The sequence below is a fragment of the Eulemur rufifrons genome, chromosome 15, assembly GCF_041146395.1.
Source record: "Eulemur rufifrons isolate Redbay chromosome 15, OSU_ERuf_1, whole genome shotgun sequence".
NCBI lineage: Eukaryota > Metazoa > Chordata > Mammalia > Primates > Lemuridae > Eulemur > Eulemur rufifrons.
This window is the reverse complement of record NC_090997.1, coordinates 81,103,445-81,113,913: the sequence shown is the minus strand read 5'-3', so window position 1 is coordinate 81,113,913 and position 10,469 is coordinate 81,103,445.

Below are 10,469 nucleotides of genomic sequence, written 5' to 3'. Positions count from 1 at the left end.
GTTGGTAGGAAATAAAATTTTCTCAAAAATGAAGGAAGCCAAAACATCCAGTTTGAAATATGCATCAAACAGGAAATATGAGGTACTTGACTCCACTATTTGACCTCAGTCATCTAATGAACTGCAATTTTTAGCCATGGAAGAAATGGCTGCCTAATAGGTAACCTGTGATCACCTAGACCTATTTATTGAGTTCATAGTGTTATTTTTTTTTATGTTATTTTTCTTTCATTCTTTGTGCTTTTTTTTTCCCAGTTAAATTGTGGCCTATATTTGTAAATGGATCAGATAACAAAACTATCATTAAGAAGGTATAAGTAGGAAGTTGTAAAGGGAATTCATCCTTTTATAAAATTTAAAGACAATAATAAACTCTTTTTTGAATTTGATACCATAAAATAAAGACAATTTGTATAATCACTGGACTATAAAATTCATAGTGGCAGGAACAATGGAAATCTTGTTTACCACAGAATACCAAGGGCTAGCACAGTGCTTGGCATGTAGGAGTTGCACAACAAATACTTGCTGACAGACTGGAACATAAGGAATATGTTCTGACAGAAAAGTCAGTTCAGGGCCGTATATATCTCCTTAGCCAAGGGGCATGCTGAGCACAAGCAGTGCTAACAAGTACCCTTCAAGGGAATGATGAAACACATACATAATTCAGAGAAGTAAACACCTTCCAAAGTTTCAGTAGACCCCTCCTGTATTTTATTATTTTTGATTCATATTTTTTGGAGTGTTATCTAAAAGGATTAATTGAAGTCTGGGTTTTAAGAGTTTTTCCAGAGAGGATTTGAATTTGCTTCTGCTAGGTGCCTAGAGGGATTGTCAATCTGTTATCACTTTAAAGTTTTGGCCTGAGGAGTCCCCAAAGTACCTAGTTAGTATAAAATTGGCCTGTAAAACCACCTGAGATATGACTTGTGATTACAAATTTTTTTGGGAAAAATTTCTGTGCCTATACCTTGCACCAAGGTTTGGACATATGTTTTTATTTTGTTTTTCTTTTCAGCCCCCAGAGTAAATTTAAATAGTTTTTTTTTTTCCTAGTTCAGCCTTCCACTGAGGGTGTAAACGTTGAGATTCTATATTTGTGCAGGGTGAGGGAGCATATTCTGGTCTACAATTTAGATAGGGCTTGGATTTTATCTCTTGTCCTCTGTGCAACATGAAGCCATGGAATTAAGTTCAAAACTACCAGGTTTAGTGAGTACACTCAGGATGAAAGTAGAATTCAGTTTACCTCTCTGGTTTCTATTCCCTCTCGTTTTTGCCCTCTAATTATCCTTAACTTTATTGCGAGATGATTGATACATTTGTCTTACCCAATATTTTAGTTATTTTCAGCAGGACGTTGATCAGGAAATCTAGTCCACCATACTGCCAGAATCAATAGTTGTGTTTCATTTTCTTTTCTTTTTTTTTTTTTTAAGATTTTTACATTGTTTTTTTTTTTTCAATTTATATATTTATTTTTTTAATTTCAAAATATTATGGGGGTGTAAATATTTTGGTTACATATATTGCCTTTGCATCTCCCAAGCCAGAGCTACAAGCATGCCCATCCCCCATACAGTGCACTCTGCACCCATTAGCTATTAGTTTACCATCCCCTCCACCCTCTTCCCATCTGCCTGGCACTCGAAAAATATTACTTCCATGTGAGCACCTTAGTGTTGATCAGTTAATACCAATTTGATGGCAAGTATATGTGGTGCTTGTTTTTCCATTCTTGTGATACCTCGCTTTGAAGAATGGGCTGTAGCTCCACCCAGGATAATATAATAGGTGCTAGTTCACCATTGTTTTTTATGGCTGAGTAGTATTCTGTGGTATACATATACCACATTTTATTAATCCACTCACGCATTGAGGGGGACTTGCATTGCTTCCACATCTTTGTACTTGTGAATTGTGCTGCCATAAACATTCAAGTGCAGATGTCTTTATTATAAAATGTCTTTTTTCCTCTACCTAAAGTGATCTACAGATTCAACACAATCCCTATCAAAATATCATTATCATTTTTTGCAGACCTAGAAAAAATAATTCTATGCTGTGTATGGAACCAGAGAAGACCCCGTATAGCCAAAGCAATCTTAAGCAAAAAGAACAAATTGGGAAGCATCAGTTTTTCATTTTTTTTAAGAATAAAAACATTAAATGTGATATCAAAAAGATGTATTATTAGTTCATTATTCTCTCTATGCCTGTATGTTAATATACCTCATCTCTAACATATATTCCCTTTATGGAGGGGTAAGTTACTTAATCTTTATATCTCACTTAAAATGAGAATAATTCTAATGCCTATTTCATAGGTTTGTTGTACAGTTTAAATAAGTGACTATACATACAATAGCATAGTGCCTGACATGATATTAAATGCTGACAAAACTAGCTATTATGATTGATTTTTATTTCTATACCCTATTCAGAAAAAAAAAATTCTGTGGCTAATAAGCTTTCTATAAATGGCTAGAAAAGCCCTGCTTAAAGTCATAGACCTACTTACTAATTTGAAGCTAAAAGAAGTCTGAATGAGATTTTTTTGGTAATAAAATGCCAGAAAGTTCCATTAATGGTTTATGCAAAACAGTGAACATATATGTAATGTGTCTCCAAAGTCAAGTAGAAATAATAATATAAAAGAAAGAAATTAGAGTGTGCTATGAAAAATGAACTAAAGAAATAGGTGGAAGGAGTTGATACTAGGCTGTTAACCCCTTACACCAGAATAATTATTTCATGAGCTGTGGTGCTTATGATTTGTAGGCAGCTATATATTCTGTATAAAAGACTTTGCTAATACTCATGAACAATTTAATATGGATGTCCTTAACTTCTTTGCTTTATATCCCTTCTGGATTTAAACTATTGTGATACCTTACATTCTGAGAAATGAGGGAATTGAGCAGGTGATTTGTGAAGAATTCTAAACCATGACATTTATGTCAACAAAGCATAGTTATGCTCATTGATGGTAGAGAACAAATTTTGGGAGCCATTTGAATCTAGGCTCTAAGGACAATAAGTTTATAAAACTCAAGGACAGTGATAGTCAATATTCTAGATTGCAAAGAATCTAATGAAGAGACTAAAATTTTCTGGATGCTGAGGTGTCACTGGCTACCTCTGCTCTTGTGGATGTTGAGGATAATAATGACTAAGAAAGTCTTTATCTCCTAGATAATCTGGATCATTTGGGCTAAAACAAATGCATCTCTTCATCATTTTCTTTTCTTACTTTGTAAAATAAACCTTCAATTAATGAAAGGTGATTTAGGGACAATATCTCTGGAAGCAGAAGGCTGTTTATGCAGATTGGGGACAAGCCCGTGTGGCTTGCATTTTCAGCTTCCCACAGTGTTATGGAAACACACGTTAGCGTTGGCCTGGAAAAATGGCTCTCTGTCATTCTCTGGATGTGTGCATCTTCAGGGCACAGGCTGCCAAAACAAACAGGCACCATCAGATTCCTTTCCACCTCCCACGGAAGAGTGGCCTTATTGAGGATGAGCTCTAGAACGGTGAGAAAGGATTTATTCACCCATCACTGCCTGTGCCCTCCCCACATTCTTAGACCCCTCACTTGAACCCTGCAGGGGATGCAGACAATCAGCAAAGGAATGTTTCTGTAAACACTGTTTCTCAGACGGTCCTTCATCAGTGAAAAATGAGGATGTCCTGGACCCTTCCTCTGCCTGTGCTGTTGTTGACTAGCTCAGCAAAAAAAGCAAAGGTGGCATTTGAAATGTCACCGTGCTGTTAAGCATAGTTTTTATAGACCTACATATACATACAAATATATTTAATCTAACTGTAGTCGTCAGTGGGGTCTGAGATTTGTCCTTGTTCAAAAGAGAAAGTGTCATAATGTTAAGAGCTGGGAAAGACCTTAGGGATTAATTAATCCAATCCCTCTTTTTATATATAAAACATGCCTTACTTGTGTCCCAATGATTCATAACCACTCAATGAAATGCTTATTATGTGAAATTTCTTGAATATTTTCATTAAGTTTGCTTAACATTCCCCAACCCTTTTGAAAACATTTCTTTTAAAGGGCAATAGGTCCAAGTGACCTGTTAAAAATTACAGTGAGAAATTCACTCTTTTTTTTTTTTTTTTTTTTTTTTTTGAGACAGAGTCTCTCTCTGTTGCCCAGGCTAGAGTGAGTGCCGTGGCGTCAGCCTAGCTCACAGCAACCTCAAACTCCTGGGCTCAAGGGATCCTCCTGTCTCAGCCTCCCGAGTAGCTGGGACTACAGGCATGCGCCACTATGCCCGGCTAATTTTTTCTATATATATTTTTAGCTGTCCATATAATTTCTTTCTATTTTTAGTAGAGATGGGGTCTCGCTCTTGCTCAGGCTGGTCTCGAACTCCTGAGCTCAAACGATCCGCCCACCTCGGCCTCCCAGAGTGCTAGGATTACAGGCGTGAGCCACCGCGCCCGGCCGAGAAATTCACTCTTAATGCATACGTATTGTGAGACCGATGAGCAAATACTTTGAATCTGGGGAAAGAAAAGTACATTATTAAATATCAGCAATATAAATATTATTATTATAATCATCTTATCCTAAGTGCATTTTTTTGGTCATGTTTTTCGAACTAACAAGCCAAAAGCAAAGCTTTCTTTTATGGCCTGCTATGTTATAAGCCTTAAACTGGGTATCTTCATTGAAGGACATGAAAAAAAAATGAAAGGCAATTCTTGCCCACTGATAGCTGAGAGGTGGAGATATTGCAATGCTTTTATGAAACAGAGAACAGAAGGAAACATAGCAGGGGACCAAACTGCATAGCATATATCAGTAGCAGATCTGAGTGAAAAGGGAGATCAAGGGTAATTGGGGAAAACCTCACAAAAAAGGTGAGATTGGAGTTTGATTATGATTGTAAAGGGAAATCTTTTGGTTTTGCTCCATTTAGTGTGGTCATCAGCACACACACACACACAATCCTCTTTTGAATTGGCATTAAAGAGCTATTTCTGACTGCTTCACTGAATGAAATGACCAGCCAAGTCACGGTGTGGATTTCATAGACCACACACCCACTAGGCGTTAATTGGATCTTCTGATCTCCAAGTAGTACTGTTTCAATTACCAATTCTGTTTCCTAGGATGGAAAGACATGTAGGTCTTGAAACACTGACACAACAGTGAATAAAAATTATATAACTTCTTCAATTATAATATTTCATAGCAATTTAGCCCTGATATACTAAGTATACTTTCCAGATTTTCCCATATCAAGTCTTTCAGCAGTAGTTGGTAGATAAAAAAAAAATGTTTTGCAATTTATTGATGATATCACAATAGGAACAGCAAAACCAAATTTACAGAACAAAATTCTTGCCTGCAGTTTGTTCAGCGGCGTAGCTTAGTATATAAGGGAAAGCACTGACTGCCCCATCATATGAAAGAATTTATAAAATCATACCACACATAATCATATACAGGAGTCAGCACACTAATCACTTTACCCAACATATTTTCAAACTTGTTTGAGATATGTCCTATTAGTTTACTCAAACACAGATTGCATTCATCACTTTTTATGAAACAAAAAGATATGTAATTTACTGAAACTAGGGCTAATTGTATAGTACACACACACACACATAAATGGCATGTATCTATTTATAACATACACACAAATATATACATATGAAAATAACATATAAATCTATGGCATGCACATATATACACATGCATATATAAATAGCATAAAAATCTATTTATAGCACACAAACATACTTTTTTCTGAAATGGAAGTCAGTGTTGACTTAAACACGCCTTAAAGACCTTCTTATTGCAGAATTCTCCATGAAGTCAAATGTTTTCAAAAGTTAGTGATGGCTTCAGGGTTCAGAAGAAATCTCTAACTTATTTTGCAAATGAGTTGAATGGGATCTAAAAGTCTATGTGCATGTATTGGGATCTATATGACTTCTAGGCCAAGTTTATGTAAGATATTCAGATGTACATCAATCAGGAGAAATATGAGAAACTGTTTCCTAGGCCTTCATAAGGAACTTGCATTGTAACTATCTATGTGGTTAGTATCAAAAGAGTTCTGTTATGATTTTTCTAGAGATCTGCTCTACAACTTTCAAATGCAAACAAATGACATGCCCAGTTTTCGTGTCTGAGAAGAATTTTGGTATAGGATGTTTTTTTCCCAGGTAGGTTAAAAATATTCCATCTCCACAAGGAGCTCTTAGACTTGTTTCTACTTGATCAATGACTTGAGTAACTGAAAAATCTGCGTCTAAGACCAGCACTGGGAACAAGTTCACTTTAGGAAAATATCTCTTAGAGATGAGCGTTTCTCCTTCAGGGAACGGTTTAGTCACTTGGATCAAGTACCTTGTATTAATTCATCACTAACCATTTTAAAAATGATTTACAGCCACTGCAAGAATTATTGTTCAATAATAATTTTTGCTTACTACCCAAAAAATACAAATTAATCGTGAGACACTTTCTCAAAAACACAGACCATCAGTTTCTAAAATTGTAAAGGATATTTTAGCATCTTTAAGTGCAAGTTTTGAGGATCTGAACTTCTTTAAATATTTGAAAGAGTGCTATGCAGAGCACGTATTCAGCTCATTTGTATTAATAGCTATTAACTGAGATACTTGTTAAACAAAGACATAAATATTACCTAAGAGAATTACATGTTTTTTTAAATGTGTGTCTTAAAAAATTTAACAGACTTGTAAAACTTTTCAATGATTTTAAAAATTTTACTTAAAAAATAGCCATTTAGAAAACAAGTAGCTGATGAATCCTCCTAGGAAACTGTCAATTTGTTGGGAATACAGAAGCAAGAAAAGACAGACAAAAATCCTGTTTTCATGGAGTTTACATTCTAGGAGGGAAAGGCAGGAACATGTACTATGTGTGGGCATGTTTATATCACAAAAACTGTGGTCCTGAAATTTAGCAGTTAGTGTAATTATTTTTTTCCAGAGATAAAAAAAGCATAGAACAGGTGTGATTTTCAGGTATTTAGAATTCTTTTTATACATTCCAGAGAACACAATAAAAAAATCAAAGGTATTTTTTTTTCTAATCAAAAATAAGAAATGAATGAAAGAAACTGTAATAACTACCTGCCTATAGAAGATCCCACATCTCATTTTTTTGGCCGGCAGCTAAACCTGTCCTTTGCTCATATTTGCTCTTTTATCAACATCTGTTGTCTTTATTTAGATTTGCTGCTTTGGTTGATTTAACGCAGAATTACGTTAAATTTTCAAGCAATTTATTACTTATTTCTGCTAAATTATCTAATTGGTTTGACCACTATGTAAACCAATTAATTACTTGCTCATCGATTAGTTTGCCTTAACTGGAACACATTAGTCTGGCAGTCTGTGAGTGTATAGTCTTGTTTGAGGCATCATGATAAGATTGTACCTCAATAAATATGAGATATTTATTGCAGCCTCATCAGTAAATAGGAGGAAAAGACTTGAAGAATTGGCTAACTATTAACAATTCTAAACCTGTTACAGAGGTTAGGGGTCAAACAAAATTGAGCCCTTCCATATAGGGGAACTGCATCTGGGAATCTTTCTTTATGTATCTGTTAGCTTGGTGCCATGATCACTCCAGTTGCTGAAAAAAGAAAAACCTCTAAGTTATGATACCACCCACTCACTTGTCCCCACATTTGGTCATAAGCCTATATTACAATTAAATTTTTCCTTCTAATAGTTCTAGCATCTGTTATGTTTATTCTCCCAGACCTTAGAATGAACTAACTTTCATGAAAGGGCCAGTCACAGGCAAAGAACTCTGACATGTCCTCCTCCCCTGATGAGCAGCTCTCACCAGGTTGACCCAGGCTCCAGCTGTCTGCTTGCCCATGGAAGGACATGCGCAATTTGAAGGAGGATTGAGAGGCCATAAATGTTCTGGAGATAGGGAGATCTTCTCACAACTAAGTTAAGGCTTTCTAAATATCCTCTGTAATTTGGAGAGTCGGGAGTCAACGAAATATTTCCATGTCTAGAAGATGACCCAAGACTCAGCCTTCTGCCTAGGTGTTAATTTAGTGGCTAGAAGCATGAGTAGTTCTGGGTTCCTATCAAAGCTCTGTCACTAACTAGCTATGTAACCTTTGGCAAGATATTTGCCACACTATGACCTTCATCTATAAAATGCTTGTGTAGTTATTATGGAGATTTATAGGCCAATGAATAAATGAAAAAGGTGCTTGGCTTCATACTTAATAGGAGTTGGCTATTACTAATCATTTTAGGTGCAATTTTATTTTGTGCCAGGCTCTCAACTGCAGAATGAAGGCCATGTATTTCAAATTACTACTCATGATACATAAATAGGTAGCAAAAATTACTGAATAATTCACATTTTACAGTAGAATAAAATAGAACACATTGAAGAACACCACATAAAATAAGCATGAGCATTATTTTATAAAAATATTTGTTTCAGATTATATATATGGAATTTGATATAAGATACATTTCTTAATGCGAGTCACACTCCAGAAAGCTCGAAAAACACTAACCAAAAGTTCACTCTGGGCTGGTCTGAAGGTAGTGAGTTATCTTTCTTGATTGTTCGCAGTCAGGTACAAATGGAACTCCTGGTTCTACTGCTTTCCCCCCTCCTCACTACTGTACTTGTCTAGTCTTTAAAAAAAAAAAAAAAAGCTCACTCTATTAAATCAGTTTGTTTAATCTGCTAGAAACTAACCTCTGCTCTTGATAAGAAGGAAATATCTATCATGCAAAATACCATATAGCCTAGTAGTTTTTATTCTGGTATTGTCGAATTGAATTTGCCAGTCATTTAGTGATTAAAAAAAAATGGAAGAGGCTCTAGGAGGGAATTATATTAGGTGATTTAGCTTTACATTGGCCAATAGTTTCATAATATTGGCCCAGGGTCTGTGATTTTATTGTATAAAATCAGATATCTTGTGCCAAATGTACCCCTTCCAAGAAGAAAGGATTAAGACATAAATCACATTAAATCACTGATTCCAATGAGGTTGTGGCAAGGTTGCATTGTTGTAATAATAGTACAGATATACAGTTGGTGAGAAAAAAATTTTAAATGAACAAGAACAAACCAATCTTTCCTATCTGTTCTCAGAAATCTGTTGCATATAATATAACAATACTGCTTTTTAAAATTAACTTCACCTGACTTGTGTTAACCATATCCAGCAGATGAAGGAGATTCCTAACGAAGTGGTTAAAACCGATTGCACAAACATTCTTGGTAACTAATGACAACAGTCCAAGAGTATAGGGACCTGATTCTTTCACTTTCCCAGCTTCAGGGAATTAAAGTCTCACATAACATGGGTTCGTTCAGTGTTTTCCACTCCAACAGAAGTTTTCTTTGTAAGACTCCTGCAAGTAGCATACCAATGGGTAAAGGAACAGCTTTTAAAATCAGTTCTGTTTTTTTCCCCAGATTTTTCAAATATGTTGAGTTTGGTTTCAACTCATCTTTCCCACAGAAAAAGTCGGGAAAAAAGTGCTTGTTTTCATCTGGCCTGGGCTGCAATGTTTTTCTTTAGTACAGAGAGAAGTTGAGAGGGCATCTGTCTGGGTCACAAAGACAGATCTCAGCTGTGTTTTTCAACATGCAGGTAGGTGGTCTCAGCCTCCTTGAGTCAGATAATAAAATGACTTCAGGGACAGAGTGCCCTTGTCAACCTGCCATCAGAGACTGTAGTTCCCTCTTCTCTTAATATGACAGGGTTGTTCTCTCCAATATTACAAACCTTCGGAAAACCCCAAACCTTGTAGAGTAAGAATTCCAAAGGAGGCCCTCTTTGGAAAGAAAAAAAAAAAAGGAAAAGAAAAAAATTCATTAGGACATTTGCAGCCTACATCAGTGGTACATGAACCACAGCTGAATTTCATAAGTATCTTGTGAACAACACAAGAACCACATGAGTGACCCATAGCCATGATGAACAGCTGTTAAGAGAATCATATGCCAGCCACATAAAGTATATACAGAACACTAGAACTGCACAAGCTAAGTTGACTTACGCAACTGATAAGGACTAAAATTCTGCCAATCATCCCAATCATAGGAAGGAAGCCATGACAATCTTGTGATCAATTAAATTGGCTCTACCATACTCTTTTGCAAAAATCTTTTATATGATTTGTATATTTAGAAATCCCTGATTATGCAAAGTGTGACCAATGAACTGGTTAGTGGATTGGTGAAGGTAGTTGATAGCCCTAACTAGTTAGTTCCACATGAAGTAATCAATTTATTAGCATACCTGTAGGAAAATACATTTTTTTCATTCTATTTATTTCAGTTCCATTCCCATGTACTAGTTTTATAGATAGGACAAAAATGAAAAGCAAATAAACCGAATACTGAATTCTCAGTTCTTTAGGCATTATACGTACAAATGGTCATTAAAGGGTACAAAAGA